A 16,358-nucleotide genomic window follows, 5' to 3' on the forward strand; every position below is an offset into this window, starting at 1 on the left:
TAAGCCTTCACCTGAAGTACAATAAAAAAAAAAAAAAATCTTCTACTGACCTAAACCCACATCTGACAAAGAATAAAATAAAATAAAGGAGGAAATGTCGTCGGTAGGAGCATGGAAGACAAAGGAAGAGGAAGGAGGCCTTTGGTCCCTGTTTGAGAAGTGGGCAGAGAAAGGTGATGGAATGTGAATTCAGTGCTTTGAGGAGATGATATTCAAGACCCCCTCTAGCCCAGACCACCTGTGCTTCAGACCTAGGACCGAAGCCCATGCCCCTCAGTATCTCGCTCATGTTAATACCCTCAGTCTCCCAGGCTGAACCCCAGAGCAGTCTTTGATTCTTCTCTCCTCTTACTGCTTTCATGAGTAGTGTTCCCATAGCTCCCCTAGACGACACAATTTCATCTGACATGGGCCCTCCTGGATGGTCAAAGAAGCACACATAGTAAGCCTGCCTGGTAGTAGCATCGTGTAGTGAAGAACAGAAGTTTCAGGCCGGCCGCATGAGGACCTTGGTTCCTCCTTGGTAAATGAGGGACGTAAAGATGCTCCCGTTCATGCCTTGGCCATTCTCTGTTGTGTGTTTGTGTCCACATGTCTGCTTTCTGAGCTCCAGAAGAAGCCTCTGTAACAGGAAACTCCTATGTCTGCTTTTTTTGTTTTGTGTTCAATAATATTTTACTGTGTTTTTGGTGAAAGTTTACATAGCAAGTTAGGCTCCCATTTGACAATTTCCAGACAAATTATTCAGTGACATTAGTTACATTTTTCGCAATGTGTCAACATTCTCTTTAATTGTGTTCTGTTTGTTCCATTTCCAGGACTCTAGTTTCCCTGCCACCTTATCCTCTCATCTTTGCCTTAGAGTAAATGTTGACCTTTTGGTCTCACAGAGATGGTTTTTTCAGTAGAGCACCGTTCTTATGGCTAATATCCTTTATTTAGTGTGTCACTCTGCTATTTCACTAAAAGGTGATAGTTCCAGTTCAAGGTTTAGGAAGTGTCTCAAGACCATAGTCTCAGGGAGTCCTCTAGTTTCAGCTGGTCCAGTTAGTTCGACCTTTTTTTTAAAGAATTTGAGTTTTGTTCTAGATTTTTCTCCCATTCTACCCGGAAACGTCTGTTGTGACCCGGTCAGAATGGTCAGTGGTGGTAGCTGGGCGGCATCTAGTTCTGGTCTCAAGGTAGTTGATGTGGTGGCTCATGTAGGCTCTCAGCCTTGTAGACTTGTTTTCTCTCTGAGATTTTGGTTACCTTCTTACTCTTTTGCTCCTGATGAGTAGAGAACAATAGTTGTATCTTAGATGGCCACTCCCAAGCTTTTAAAATCCCAGACACTACTCATTTCACTAAGATGCAGAACAGGAACTTTGTGAACTATATATCATGCCAGTTGACTGAGTTGTCCCATGAGACTATGCTCCTAAGCTTTCAAACCTAGAAAACCAATCTCAGAAGGTGTTTGGTTATGTCTGAGGAGTATCTGCAGTTGTGTCTTCAATGAATATATGTGCTTGCCCATACATACCTGTATTTACACATACGTATAGGTACTTCTATCTGTTCCCATAGATGTGTAAACGTATACCTGCCCATATACCTGTATGCCTGCACCCATCTATATGTCATCATAGCCTCATTTGTTTGGTCTTTGCTGGTGTCGTTGCCATATTATATGTGTCAAATTTTTTAGTACGGGCATCCTTTTCTCTTGAGCGCTTCTTAGTGATGTCACCTAATTTGGTCATGCTGTGCTCGCTAAACCCACATTGTATGCCACTTTTCCCATCACAAAAAATAACAAGTGTCTATGATCTAAAGCATGCTTCCCCTTCCCCCCCACCCCACCTTTCCCTGGTAATCACCAGTGAACACTGATCTCTTTATATATATCTATTCTTGTCTTCTTATAAAAGAGGAATCATACACTACCTTGTTTCTGCTTTTATTACCAGGCTGTGAGAGTACTTACTTACCCACGTATCCAGTAGGGCAGCATGTAGTCAGCATTTAACACATTTGCACTGAAATAAACAGTTTCATGTAAATTTTGTATAGTTGTGGTTATTTCAATGCAATGATTTAAGATGGTGTATACATTGATTTTTATTTTGGGCCAACGCTCTGCTAACATGCTTATTGCCTGAGTAAAGGGTTACGTGAAACTATTACTGTTTATTATAGTGAGATGTAGACTCTAGTGCACTGAAGCCAACAACTATTGTGGGATGTATGTGCATGTAAACACACACGTGCACACACATGCATGCACACATGTGCACACACATGCCTGGTGTTCTTTCAACATTGTTCTCCTGTGCTGCACACACACCCAACATTCTTGGAGATTGTGCCACAAGTCTCTGAACTGGGGTCAGTTGTGGCCCTGGCAGGATTTCTGTGAAGCCAGGACATTACTGGTCCAGGATTCTAGGCTGAAGGATGCCCCAAGGAGGCTCTCCATAGCAGAAACAGAGCCAGCCCCACTCCAGCTGCAGTTCAATGAGCAGTAGTGGCACAGGACCCGCTGCAGTGTGGTGCTCTGGGGCCGAAGTGAGAGCCTGGTCTGGTAGGAGCCCCTTGAGGGCCGCTGGGAGTCAGAAAAGAGAAGCCCTGGTAGTTCCTGAGAGTCCTGAAAGATGAAAGCCACAGTATCACTGAAACCAGCATCAAGCTTGGCTGAGTTAAGACAGTCCCTGAGTCCCAAGGCCAGAATTAGAGCCCTAGGAATTCAGAGACACATCTTCAGCCCTGGCTACCAGCTAGAAGCACCTGGAATTTAACTCAGCACCTGGACCCACTGCAAGCGAGTTAAACCGGACATCGCAGATCTGGGCCTTGGCAAATTAACAGCTCCCCGCAATCTAATGTGCAGCCAAGGTTGAAAACCCGTCTACAGCCAGAAAGAAAGACTTCGGTGAGTCTGCCTGCTTGCTGGGGTCTGGTATAGAGGAGGCAGGGGGCAATGAACTTTCCTCAGAGCGGCCTCTTCTCCTGGGCTCACTTTCCCCACTGGCTGGGCAGCCCCAGGCAATGCTCATACAGGAGCCAGCTGCTGTGTCTCCACTGCCCACTTCCTTCTCAGCAACCCAGGGGAGTCCTCTCCCCACGACTCTTGGCTACCAGTAAGTGATGCAAGTGGGAGCGTGGGTTACTCTCCATTGCAATCATCATCATCACCATCTGCCCACCATCTGCCAACTGTCGCTAGGCCAGGCTTTACGACCTCACAGCTCTCCCATCCTTGAAGCAGTGTCTCCTCAGACTGGGCTCAGCCACATCCATCTGTTGTTTACACAGCCTTTGTGTTTGTCTCAGCATTGTGTTTAAGATGGAAAGGGAGATGACCTGACCATCCACCAGCGGGAGGCAGTCAGATGAAAGATGGTGATGATGGACTATATTCAGTCATGTAAATGGCCTGGCAGGGGACAACTGAGTGACATAGCAGTATATTTTCAATGTTTTAAGTGAAAGAGTAGATTATAAAGTGTATAGATTAAGCTACTTTTGTAAGAAGTATATTTATATTCATCCTCCCCATCCTTGAGAAGACTGCCTTCTGCTCCATGCCCTCTGAGCCATCTCCAACCTCTCAAACCGATATGACTCTTCCTCCGGGTTCCTCAACAACATTTGTCCCATTACACCTCTTTTTCCTGGAAAAGGAATTGATGTTTCACTCAATTTTTTTCCCCTTAGTGAGTTTCAATCAATGTTTTCTGAGTTCACCAGTGACCTTCAACTCTCAACCAAGTACAAATCAATGCTTTGAGCCTAACTGGTGCAACCCATCTCAAAGTCTGTAACTGCTCTTGCTGCAAAACACAAATATTTACTTATGAAGTACACATTGGCTGGGGTTTGGGAAATCTTATGTTTTTCCATCAATGAGAGTAGGATTGTACCATGTTGTCAGGTTCTCAAACACAAACAGAGTTCTTTTTTAATGTCATGTTTGTTACTAAATCTTGCCAATGTTTCCTTCAGTGGGAACAGAGTCTAAAAGCATTAAATTCGCGTTGTGGAATGAAAAATAAACTAACTAAATATTGGTAACCAGCTTATTCCAAAAAACATTTGGGTTTATTTTAAAGGGAAAATGATAATATGATAATATAGTATAAATACAGTGGATCAGAGAAGAAATGGAAGGGCAGGGCACAAAATGAAATGAGGAATGAGGCCAGGACCTTGAGCAGCCTCTACCCTGCATGATCAGCCACAAATATGGCTTTGAGCACCCTGAAGGTGGCCAGTTCAGAATATCCTAAACACTCTGGTCAAAAGAGGCAGCACTGAGTGCTGACTTATCATAGCATAGTCCCTGCTAGTTTTACTTGGTAGGGGAGGGAAGGAGGAAAGTTTAGTACATTCTTTGTCTCTTAACCTGATCTTCTGACGTTCAGATAAGTAGACTGTTGCCGGCTTAAGCTTTCACCCCCTTGCCAGAGCCCAAGGGCAAAGATGAACCCCATCCCAGCTGAACCCTACCTTGACTGAACCCTGAACTCCACCCTGGCTGAACCCCAAACCCTGCCCAGCTGAACCCCAAACTTCACTCTGACTGAAGCCCACCCTGACTGAACCCTGAACCCCACCCTGGCTGAACCCCAAATCCCACCCCTGCTGAACCCCAAAATCTTGCTGACAGGTAAGATTAACTGATGGCCATCTTCCCTAATTCTGAAGTGAGTCCAGAGACAGGGCAGTGTCCAGGTTCTCCTTGAAACATGTTTTGAATCTGCTTCTGTAATGGAGGAATAGACTTCTGAGAGCCGGTGTTGTGGCTCAAATCCACACTCCATCATTTATATCACTTGGTCAAGCTACTTGATCTCTCTGTTACTAAGACTTGACATCTGCAAGATGACATCGTAACAGTGCCTGCCTTGCAGAATTATTGTGCGATCAAGTGAGATCACGCAATAAAAGCTCTTAACTTAGACCCCAAATTTGGCAAAGTTTGGAGCATGGACTCCAGAGGCTGGACCTCTGTTGGCTTTCTTCATGCTGATTTCCCTTTTGGCCAGAATGGCATTTGGCACAGAAAAACCAAAACCGAACCCTTTGCCACTGAGTCGATTCCTACTCATAGCTACCCTATAGGACAGAGTAGAACTGCCCCATACAGTTTCCAAGGAGCACCTGGTGGATTCAAACTGCCAAACATTTGGTTAGCAGCCATAGCTTTTAACCACTACGCCACCAGATTTTCCAAAGTAGGTGCCAAATAAATACTTGTTGACTAAAGAATTAGTACAAGTAGTATTGTCAAGTTTAACCAGATGCCTGCTTCAGCTGAAATAGGAGCTCAGTTTAGCACTCAGAGAAAGCCCAGCTTGGAGCAAAGATTTTTTTTCATATGCTATAAAATAACTATAATAAGGTCGCTCATCATATGGGCTTGTTATTTATAAATCAGCATAGGTGGGATAGTATGTCTCAAAGGTAATGAACAGGTCTTTGTTTTGGGACATGTGGTCTGTGGGGATGAAGCACCTTGTGAGAGAACACCATCCCATCAGAGACACCCATTATCTTGAAAACATTTCACATTTTGTTATAACTTGGGACTCCAAAGATGGATGGTTTTTTACAAGATGGGAGTAAACATGACAATTTTCTAAGAGACGCTGGTAGAACCCCGGGTCGGTGCCTTTTGCTCTTGGCACAGGGGCCAGCACAGCCCTTCTGAGCTCTTCCTTCTGCAGGTCATGGCCACTAGCTGTCAGTTTAAACCACTCCTAGTTCAATCTGGAATCAAACACATCATCTTTGGATAAGAAAACTAGGCTGCACCCACTCAGCTCGCTCTTTTATGTGCTATCAAATGATTGCAAAATAAGTAAATAAGCAGGGTTCAAGACGCTATCTCTGTGCTTCATCTCTGCCTGAGCATCAGCGACAACAGCCACTAGCCTAGAACCAGCCCCAGGACAGCAAGGAGCTGGGCTTTCTGTGATTTCTCTACAAGATGGTAGCTTGTGTGGGAGCAGCTGTGTCTAAAGCTCAATAAAATTAAATACATATATGTATTCATGTATCTGTCAATGAAGAAAATCTAAGAGATTATTTAAACAAACCTGTCCTAAGCCAGACAGAAAACCCAGAAGCCGTAAAGGAAAAGATAGACACATATGATTGCCTTGAAATGTGAAGATTTTGTAAATATATACCTTCCTGTTTTTCACTGACCCTCTACTTTACCAAGCATGATGTCTTCCTCCAGGGACTAGTCCCTCCTGATAATATGTCCAAATTACATAAGAAGAAGTCTCACCATCCTTGCTTCTAAAGAGCATTGTGGCTGCACTTCTTCCAAGACAGATTTGTTCATTCTTCTGGCAGTCCATGGTATATTCAATGTTCTTCACCAATACCATAATTTAAAGACACAGTCAATTTATTGAAGGAAATGTTTCCTTTGCTAGTTTGTGGGTTGGGCTAGTTTCTGCAACCTTTCAGTCCCACTGGAGGTGACATTTCCAGGATGCTGGACCTTGCACAAGTGAGGCTACTTTTGTCAATGAAGGTAAAGTTCATGAGGAAATCAACAGAGTGATTGGTTAAGACCAAGGCCCCTGCATGGGCAACAGGGCCCAGATGTCCTACACAAATATGGAGATACATCAAGCTCATTCCCTCCAACCTGCCTCACGCCGTGATCCTTGACACCAAGTTCAGGCAGTTCTTCATTTCTAAGGTCATGCCTGTCCTTCTCCTTTAATTTTTTCTTGCTACAACAATTAAGTGCCTGGTTTTTGCATTTGAACATTTAACATTAACATGCAATAACATTTCTATTAGCTCCATTAGCTGGCTGTGTGTTTGTTGCAAACTTTAGGAAACATATTTTGTCTTCTTAAAGGCAGCTTAATAATTACGGCCATAAAAAATTTTTTTATATGCCAGGAAAGACTGAGAGAAGAAACATGCAAAACAGACTTTAAACTTAATATATTTAATAAGATGTAAAGAGATAATGAGTATTTAATGCGAGAAATCCTTATGTCAATAACAATCTTGATTAAATAAGGATATACGTTCTCTACCACAGTTGAGCTGGTTTCCATTAAGTGAAGTTTCTGCTCCATGGCATACTTATATACACAAAGCCTACACACTTCACATGTTTGATACCGATGTCTTGAGGATATTTTAACTTTTTGTGCTTTTTAAAAAAGTATGTTCATAGCAGGTAGGTATATATTAGGATTCCTCAACCTCAACATTATTGACATTTGGGGCCAGATAATTCTCTGTGGTGGTGGAGGGATGTTCTGTGCATTGTAAGATGTTTAGCAGCATCCCTGACCCCTACCCACTAGATGCCAGGAGCAACCCTCCCACTAGCTGTGACAACCATAAATGTCTCCAGACATTGCCATATGTCCTTTGGCGGGTAAAATTGCCCCTAGTTGAGAACCACTAGCTAAAGAGGAAAGCATAATGGGAATTATAAAAAATACAGAATTAATTGCAAATAAAACCTCCACTAGGAATACTTGTGAAATTGAGAGCACAAGAAAAATTAAGAATATTCCAAAGTCTGGAATATATATATATGGATTAAATTATGTCCCCTCAAAATATGTGTTGTAAATTCCTGCCTCTACGCCTGTGGTTATAATCCCGTTTTGGAATAGGTTGTCTTTGTTATGCTAATGAGGCACGATTAGTGTAAGGTATATCTTGAGTCAATCTCTTTTGAGATATGAGACTAAACAAGCAAGCAGAGAGAGAGAGATGGGGTAAGACAGATGCCAAGACACATGGAGCTCTCCAAGGAAGCAGGAAGCAGAAGCTGAAGAGACAAGGATCTTCTTCCAGAACCAACAGAGAGAGAAAGCCTTCCCCTGGAGCCGGCACCCTGAATTCATACTTCTAGCCTCTTCAACTGTGAGAAAATAAATTTCTATTTGTTAAAACCATCCATTTGTGGTACTTCTGTTACAGCAGCACTAGATAACTAAGACAACATATAATATGTATTACTATTTTATTAAATTATATTATTTCTGTTCTTGTTTTATAACCTCATTTATTCTTTATCGGACTTTGCTCACTTATTCCTTGTCTAGCTTATCAAATTTAATTGTTTACTTATTAAACTTCAGTCCTTCCTGATACTAAAAAATATATAGCTATTTAAAATTTTAAAACATATCAGATGGATTAAACAGCATAATTGGTGGATTAGACCCAGCTGAGGAAAGAAATATGTATTGAAAAATAGATCTAAGGTAAATTATCCAGAATGTACTACAGAGAAATAAAAAAATAAAACATAGGTTAAGAGAAATGGAGACTAGAAACAGTAAGATTTATAAAACAAGAGAACAAAGAGAATGAGGATGTAAAATTTTAAAGGACTACATTTTTTGTGTTTTAATTTTTTCCAAAAAACAAGACTGTCGGAACAGCGATGGTAGCCAACTACACAACTCTTACAGAGAAGTGGGGCCAAGGAGGGTCACTCGGAAGAGTCGACCCCGGCTTCAGTCCCAGGAGTTTATTTATAGTCAATACAGCAAGCAGTGAAGCAAATAACAGAACAATGGGCTTTGGGTGAGTAACAATAAGTTTCGGACAAGGGAGAATGGACTTCAGGTAAACAAGCCAATCAGTAACGAGACAATAGGTTTTGGAAAACAAGTCGTGCCTAATCTCCTTCTCATCACTGACAAGTCTCAACATGTTGTGTGTAGCATATGGGCCTTTGAGGGGCTGAAGTTGTCAATAGTGCAGCCATGTTTAAATGGCACATATCCCCACACAAGACCACGCCCAATCTTCACCTGGTGGTGTTGTCAGGTGCCATCAAGTCGGATCTAACTCATAGTGACCCTGTGTACAACAGAACAAAACACTGCCCAGACCTGTGCCATCATCATAATCCTTGTTATACCTGAGCCCATTTTTGCAGCCACTGTGTCAATCCATCTCATTGAGGGTCTTCCTCTCCGTCGTGGACCCTCTGCTTTACCAAGCATGATGTCCTTCTCCAGAGACTGATCCCTCCTGATAACATGTCCCAAGTATGTGAGACGTAGTCTCACCATCTTTGCTTCTAAGGAGCATTCTGGTTGTACTTCTTCCAAGACGGCTTTGTTCCTTCTATTGGCAGTCCATAGTACAGTCAATATTCTTCGCCAACACCACAATTCAAAGGCATCAATTCAAAGGTGTCACAATTCAAAGGCATCCATCTTCACTTGTTTAACCCCCCAATTTACATTTTCCTTATTGCTTTGTATTTCCTCACCTATAGGCTACTTCCAATGTGATATCCTTTGCAATTATCATTGTATATTGACATATACTGTGTGTATCCTCATTCTATATTTACATGTACAATATGTATCATCACTGTATGTTTACATCTTCATTCAAGCAAAACGGAAGTATTTCCTACTCAACTTAATTTTGGTTATCAACATGTATTTGTCTTCTCTTGTTTCAGTTTCATGGTAATTGTTTTGGCTCCATTTGTAGTCTCTTAATAAGATATAATTTTGCTTGTCACCAAAAGGCATCAAACATAGAGTTTCCTGAATTAAGTCTTGGCTTTCACAAAATTTCATTGTATCAGTAAAGCTTTTGAATTTTTCCCGTTATTATTTTCTCAAAGTTTTCCGCGGCTCTAGGTACAGGCTCCCTTGAGGGTGTGAAGGCAGATCCACGGATGCAAGTCTTAGAGGTCTCTTTTTACATAGTGTAAAAGAGCCCTGAGGGTCTACTTCACATTCATCTCCAAGACTAGAGTCCTACACAATTGCTAGGAAACTTAGCTATCAACTACCGCTTGATTCTCAAAATGAGTCATTCCTCCCAGAACCACTCCTTCAACGTACATAATAAATGTTGACACAAAGTGTCATGATTGAGTACTGATGCCCTTGGAGTCAAATGTATCATCTCTTACTTCATCTACTAATTAATAACTGAGGCTGGGCTCTGTAGGAAGAAGGCCCTTACTTCACTACCAGATTTTCTTGGCTTCAGGCCACATCTGTGTTCCCATTGCTCTCCTCTGTCTTCTATGACAGTAAAGAGTTTTCCAACCGACTAAGGTTTGATCTGAAGCATTTTCTGGATAAAAATGGCAGCTTCAGAAGAATGACTTCTTCATGCCCTTCTCTATTGGTAAATAAAACCCAGTATTTCTGGCCATCTAGCAATTTGATCAACTAAAATGTAATCACAGACTCATCAATTAAATGTAGTAAAATTTGCTTTTTTTAAATAAAGTAATTGTGATTTTTTCATTCATTGCTTTTACTATACAGTAATCTAGAATTACCATAATGTAAAGATTAGTGCAAATATTCTTGTACACATGACATCAATCTCCCGGTCATGAAGGAGGCTGCTCCTCAGCCTCTTGCCTTTTGATTGCTCCAGTATTATGTGAACTTTTCTGAAAACAACATTACCTGACTCCTCTCTGCTACCTGGGGGTGACCTGGTTTGCTTCCTGTCCTGTTGGACAATGTGACTACCACAAAAGCATCCTCACTTTTGTGGATGACCTGAAGGCAGCAGGTTCTCAGTCTTCATGCGTTAACACCTTTCACTTTTCTTTTTCACTTTTAATAAAAATGCTTTATTTTTCCAGTAAAACTGGCATGTCTTGGGGAAAATTTTTGTACGAATGGAGATATTTTTATTCCTGACCACCATTCTGCAGAATTTTACCTTAAAGCCTATTATCGATCCAAGAGAATTGAGCACTGACCCAATCTTTTGAACATACCTCAACCTTTTAAGCTCTGTTTTTTACCCATATTTAAAAAAAAAAGAAAGAAAAACAAACAAGTAAGCAAACAAACAAACAAACAAAGAAAACCTTTCTCTTCTACCCATTGGAGTCAACCCAAGTGATTAAAAATGCTTTTAACAAATTTATTGTTGTTAGGTGCCATCAAGTCAGTTCCAACTTATAGCGACTCTATGTACAACAGAACAAAACACTGCCCAGTCCTGCACCATACTCACAATTGTTGTTGTACTTGAGCCCTTGTTGCAGACATTGTGTCAATCCATCTTGTTGAGGGTCTTCCTCTTTTTCACTGTACCAAACATGATGTCCTTCTACAGGAACTAGTCCCTCCTGATAAGATGTCCAAAGTACATGAGACGTAGTCTCACCATCCTTGCTTCTAATAAGCATTCTGGCTGCACTTCTTCCAAGACAGATTTGTTCATTCTTCTGGCAGTCCACGGTATATTCAATATTCTTCTCCAGCATCGTAATTCAAAGGCGTCAATTTTTCTTCGGTCTTCCTTATTCATTGTTCAGCTTTCACATGCATATGGGGTGACAGAAAATACCATGGCTATATTTCCTCAATTTAAATAATAGCTAGCACAGAGTAGATGTTCATTAAATATTAAGTAATTGTAAACAACCTCAATTCCATTTATGAACAAAGCAAAACTGGGCTTTCACAAGTATGTCTATAGCATGGAGGAAATTTTCAGGCATGAGTAGACTTCACTGAGGGAAAACTATTAGGAAATTATGATTTCCACTTCCACCTAGGGTATAGAAAGCTGAAAAGAGGATTTTCCTAACAAAAAGAAACATCCAGATAAAACACAAAGTGAAACTTTCCTTGAATCTTTCAGAAATTCAAGATCACAGGGCAGCCAGGTATTGAGAATTCCCAGGACAGACAGATCCCTCTAAGGAGGGACAGGACCAGCAAATAGGCTCACCTGGGGCAGAACAGGGGCGATGCCACACAAGTGGGTAAAAAGGAATCAGCCAAAATGTTAAGGAATTGTTGGAGGCCAAGTTTGGGCTGGTGTGTTAGACTAGAATATCTGGGGGCCCAGACACGAGGGGGAGGGGATTTACATTCACTCACCATGCTTACAAGAAAAATTAGAGCAGGACAAGAGGAAAAGGGGATTCCTGCTCATGACACAGGCATGCAGGAGGCAATGAGATGCTGTGATTCAGGCATGAGCCTCCCCCACCCCCAGATTGTTCTCCCTCCCTCACAAAGCAAAAGCCTTAAACTGAGAAGAAGGGCCAGAAATCCCTTCACCCCCAGGGCACAGGCAAAAGCACTTTGCATCTGAAGGAAGGGTAAAAGCAAAAGCCCTGAACCCCTGAGGGAAGGGCAAGAAGGATCCTTTACTGATACCAAGCAGAGGTCGGTTACCCCTGGGGGGGGGGGGTTGATGAGGCAGATCTTCCACCTGGGAAGACTTTGGCCACAGTAGGAAAGAAGGGCAAGGTTACCTGAGACTCAGGCACAAAGAACCTGCCAATGACTGAGGCTGGACCAGGACGACAGAGGATCCTCCAGCCCCTCATCCCTGCCCTTTATCACTGGGGAGGAGCAAGAGCATCGAAGAGACCCTGTCTGTGGCACAGACAAGCCTCAATGGCTGAAAGCTGAGCATGGAGTCCTAAATTTGAGAAAAATCTCCCAACACCCTAGCCCCCACCCTAACACAAAGCAATGGCAGCCTGCCACTGGAGTAATCTGAAGCCCATCCTACAATGAAGGGAATGATAGCAACAACAAATCCTAAACTCAGCTCAGTTCCTCACTGGATTATTTCAATCTTCCACATTAATGGCCTGGCAGAGAAAGACGCATACCCATTTCCAGGTGCAAATACTATTTACCTCAGTCTCTCCTGTCCTATACGTGATGTTCAGCATTGAATTACAAAAAAAAAAAAAAAAGAAAGAAAGAAAAGTTGTCAAGAGACAGATAAATCAAAAGAACCACACTCAGAGAAGATCTGATGTTGGAACTCTCAGACAGGGACTTTAAGATCATTATGATTAATTCGTTAAAGGATCTAGTAGAAAAAAGTGGACAGCATACATGAACAGATTGGCAATTTCAGCAGAGCAACAGAAACTATGTAAAAAAGAGTTAAATGGAAATGCTGGAAATAAAAAAATCATGATATCAGAGATGAAGAATTCCTTGATGGACTCATCAGTAAATTTGATGCAGCAGAGATCTTAACCCTACTGGGATTCAGGATCAGTGAGTTGCACTCTCTGGTCCAGACTCCCTTTATATTCACCACAGGGACTATATTCTTCATCATCCTGGGGTCAGTACAAATTAAATATAAGAACTCTTGGCACTTACTAGGTGCTTAAAAGTCTGAACTCTAAGCATTGCATAAAAGAGGTACCTAAGACCCAGAGACAGAAAGTGAGTTGTCTAAGGTCACCCAACAATAATTGAATATGGTCTTCCCACTTCCTCTTCTCCTCAAAGGTATCAGGGAGTCCACATCTCCCATCTCATGCTAGCAGACGTTGTACATTCTGAGCCCAGAGGCCACCAGAACAGGAACAACCATTCCTGGGAAAGGACATGAGAGCCCATTACTCTATGGTGCCAAGTTCATGTTCTTTTTCATGGATTATGACCCTGAGACCAACCTATGCATGGTACAATTGTCTCCATACCTGAATTGTAATACCTAGGTATTAGCCCTGAGCCACTTCTCCTTGGCTCTGAGGACTTTATCTTCATAGGGAGCGGCAAGGAATTGCCTTCTTGTCCTGTGTGCTATTAGAGGTGGGCTCCAGCATAAGGTCTACACGTTCAGACGTGGATCACTGTCTCCATTTTCATGGATGTGGAGGCTGAAACCCACAGAAAGAGGGACTGAGTATCAGGCATTGACTCTTAATCCACTCCCTACCAATCATTCTGGATTAAAAGGACCCCCAAGTATCCTACTAAGAGGCTTTAAAGAGAGGAGACTGGGAGCTAGGGGCCTGAGGGAGGGAGGCTAGGAATTACAAAGTCTGAGGGAAGAAGGAGCTGGGAAGTTCAAGGCTGAAATCCTTGGATATGCAGCATATACTTACTGAGGGGCAGTTGCAGGGTCAGGGAAGATACAGATATTTGAACAGCACAGGTCATACTTCAGGAAAAGAGAAGACCAGGGGTAGGTTGTGAGTTGGAAATCCATCAGCTCATCATCACCATCTCTCAAGCTGGGCCTATCCCCGTTTGGAGAGGAGTGGAGGTGGCAGCCAGGACTCTTCAGAGAACATGCTTGCCTTTCCTTGCCAAGTTTGTGGCATACACCAGGAAAGGATAGGCCAAGTTCAGGTCCAGCTCTCAGAAAATAGATAAGTGAAGAATAGATAGATAGGTAGAGAGATAGATGGATGTATCTTGGGAGTTTCTGAGCAAATGATTACCACACAGTAGGAGTATAAATTTGTGCAACAGTTTTGGAGTGCACTCATGCTGTAGTATATAGAATTCTCCTGTATCTACAGTACAGCAGTTTTTCCAACTGTAAAGTGTGGTTCATTGATGGCTCACAAAAGTGTCTTAGTGGATGAGGACAAGCATATCTTTAATGTGTTAGAAGAGAGTTGCCACTTTAGTTTCTTCCGTTTATTAAGTATTTTAAAGTAAAACAGAGACATTGTGATATTTCACCTGTGTGGCTCTATCATTGCAACACCATTATCACAACTAAAAAAAATTAAAGCTAACTATTTAATACTACCACCACCTGTATGTCAGTTTGTCGTACTGTGGTGGCTTGCTTATTGCTACGATGCTGGAAACTATTCCACCAGTATTTCAAATACCAGCAGTGTCACCCATGGTGGACAGGTTCTAGCAGAGCTTCCAGACTAGGATACACTAGTAAGAAAGGCCTGGCCATCTACTTCTGAAAATTAGTCAGTGAAAATCTTACAAGAGAATACTGTCTGAAATAGTGCTGGAAGATGAGCCCCCTAGGTTACAAGGCACTACACAATAGCCAAAAAAAAAAAAAAAAAAAAAAATGGACTCAAACATACTGAAGATCATGAAGATGAAACAGTGCCAGGCAACATTTTCATCTATTATATACAAGGTTGTCATGAGTCTGAGTCCACTTCACCACAAGTAACATTTACTGTCATCTAATGGAAGTCTTGGTGGCACACTGGTTCAGCCCTTTGCTGCTAACTGAAAGGTCAAAGGTTTGAACTCACCAGCCACTCCACAGAAGAAAGACGTGGCAGTCTGCTTCCATAAAGATTTGTTATTATTAGGTGCTGACCAGTCCGTTCCCACTCATAGTGACCCTATGTACAAAAGAATGAAACACTGCCCAGTCCTGCGCCATACTCACAACCGTTGCTCTGTTTGAGCCCATTATTGCAGCCATTGTGTGAATCCATCTTGTTGAAGGTCTTCTTCTTTGTCACTGGCCCTTTCTTTGCTTTACATAAGATGAAGTCTCGCCATCCTTGTTTCTAAGAAGCATTCTGGCTGCACTTCTTCCAGAACAGATTTGTTTCTTCTTCTGGCGGTCCATTGTATATTCAATATTCTTCACTAACACCACAATTCAAATGTATCAAGTCTTTTTCAGTCTTCGATATTCATCAGTAGGCATTTCAAGTCCTCTTCTCTTCCAGCAAACAAGGTTGTGCCATCTGTAGGTTGTTAATGAGTCTTCCTCCAATCCTGGTGCCCCATTCTTCTTCATATAGTCCAGCTTCTTGGAATATTTGTTCAGCATACAGATTGAATAAATGTGATGAAAGGATACAACCCTAACACACACCTTTCTTCATTTTAAACTATGCAGTATTCCCTTGTTCTGTTCAAACGGCTGCCTCTCGATCTGTGTACAGGTTCCTCAAGAGCACAATTAAATGTTCTGGAATTCTCATTCTTTGCAATGTTATCCATAATTGGTTTATTATTCACACAGTCAAATGCCTTTGCATTGTCAATAAAACGCAGGTAAACATCTTACTGGTATTCTCTGCTTTCAGCCAGGATACATCTGACATCAGCAATGATATCCCTCATTCCACATCCTCTTCTGAATCCAGCTTGAATTTCTGGCAGTTCCCTGTCGGTATACTGCCGCAACCATTTTTGAATTATCTTCAGCAAAATTTTACTTCCGTGTGATATTAATGATATTGTTCAATAGTTTCCACATTATGTTGGATCACCTTTCTTTGGAATGGGCACAAATATGAATCTCTTTCAGTCAGTTGGCCAGGTAGCTGTCTTCCAAATGTCTTGGCATAGATGAGTGAGCACTTTCAGCATTGCATCTGTTTGTTGAAACATCTCAACTGGTATTCCATCAATTCCTGGAGCCTTGTTTTTCATCAATGCCTGCAGTACAGCTTGGACTTCTTCCTTTAATACCATTGGTTCTCAATCATATGCTACTTCCTGAAACAGCTGAATATCGACCAAATCTTTTTGGTACAGTGACTCTGTATTCCTTACTTCTTCCTGAATCCAACATATATACAAATGTATATATATGCATATATACATGTATATGTATATATATGTGTATATATGTGTATGTATATGCGTGTATAT

Source organism: Trichechus manatus, unplaced genomic scaffold, assembly GCF_000243295.1.
Source record: "Trichechus manatus latirostris isolate Lorelei unplaced genomic scaffold, TriManLat1.0 scaffold00031, whole genome shotgun sequence".
In the NCBI taxonomy this organism is placed as follows: Eukaryota; Metazoa; Chordata; class Mammalia; order Sirenia; family Trichechidae; genus Trichechus; species Trichechus manatus.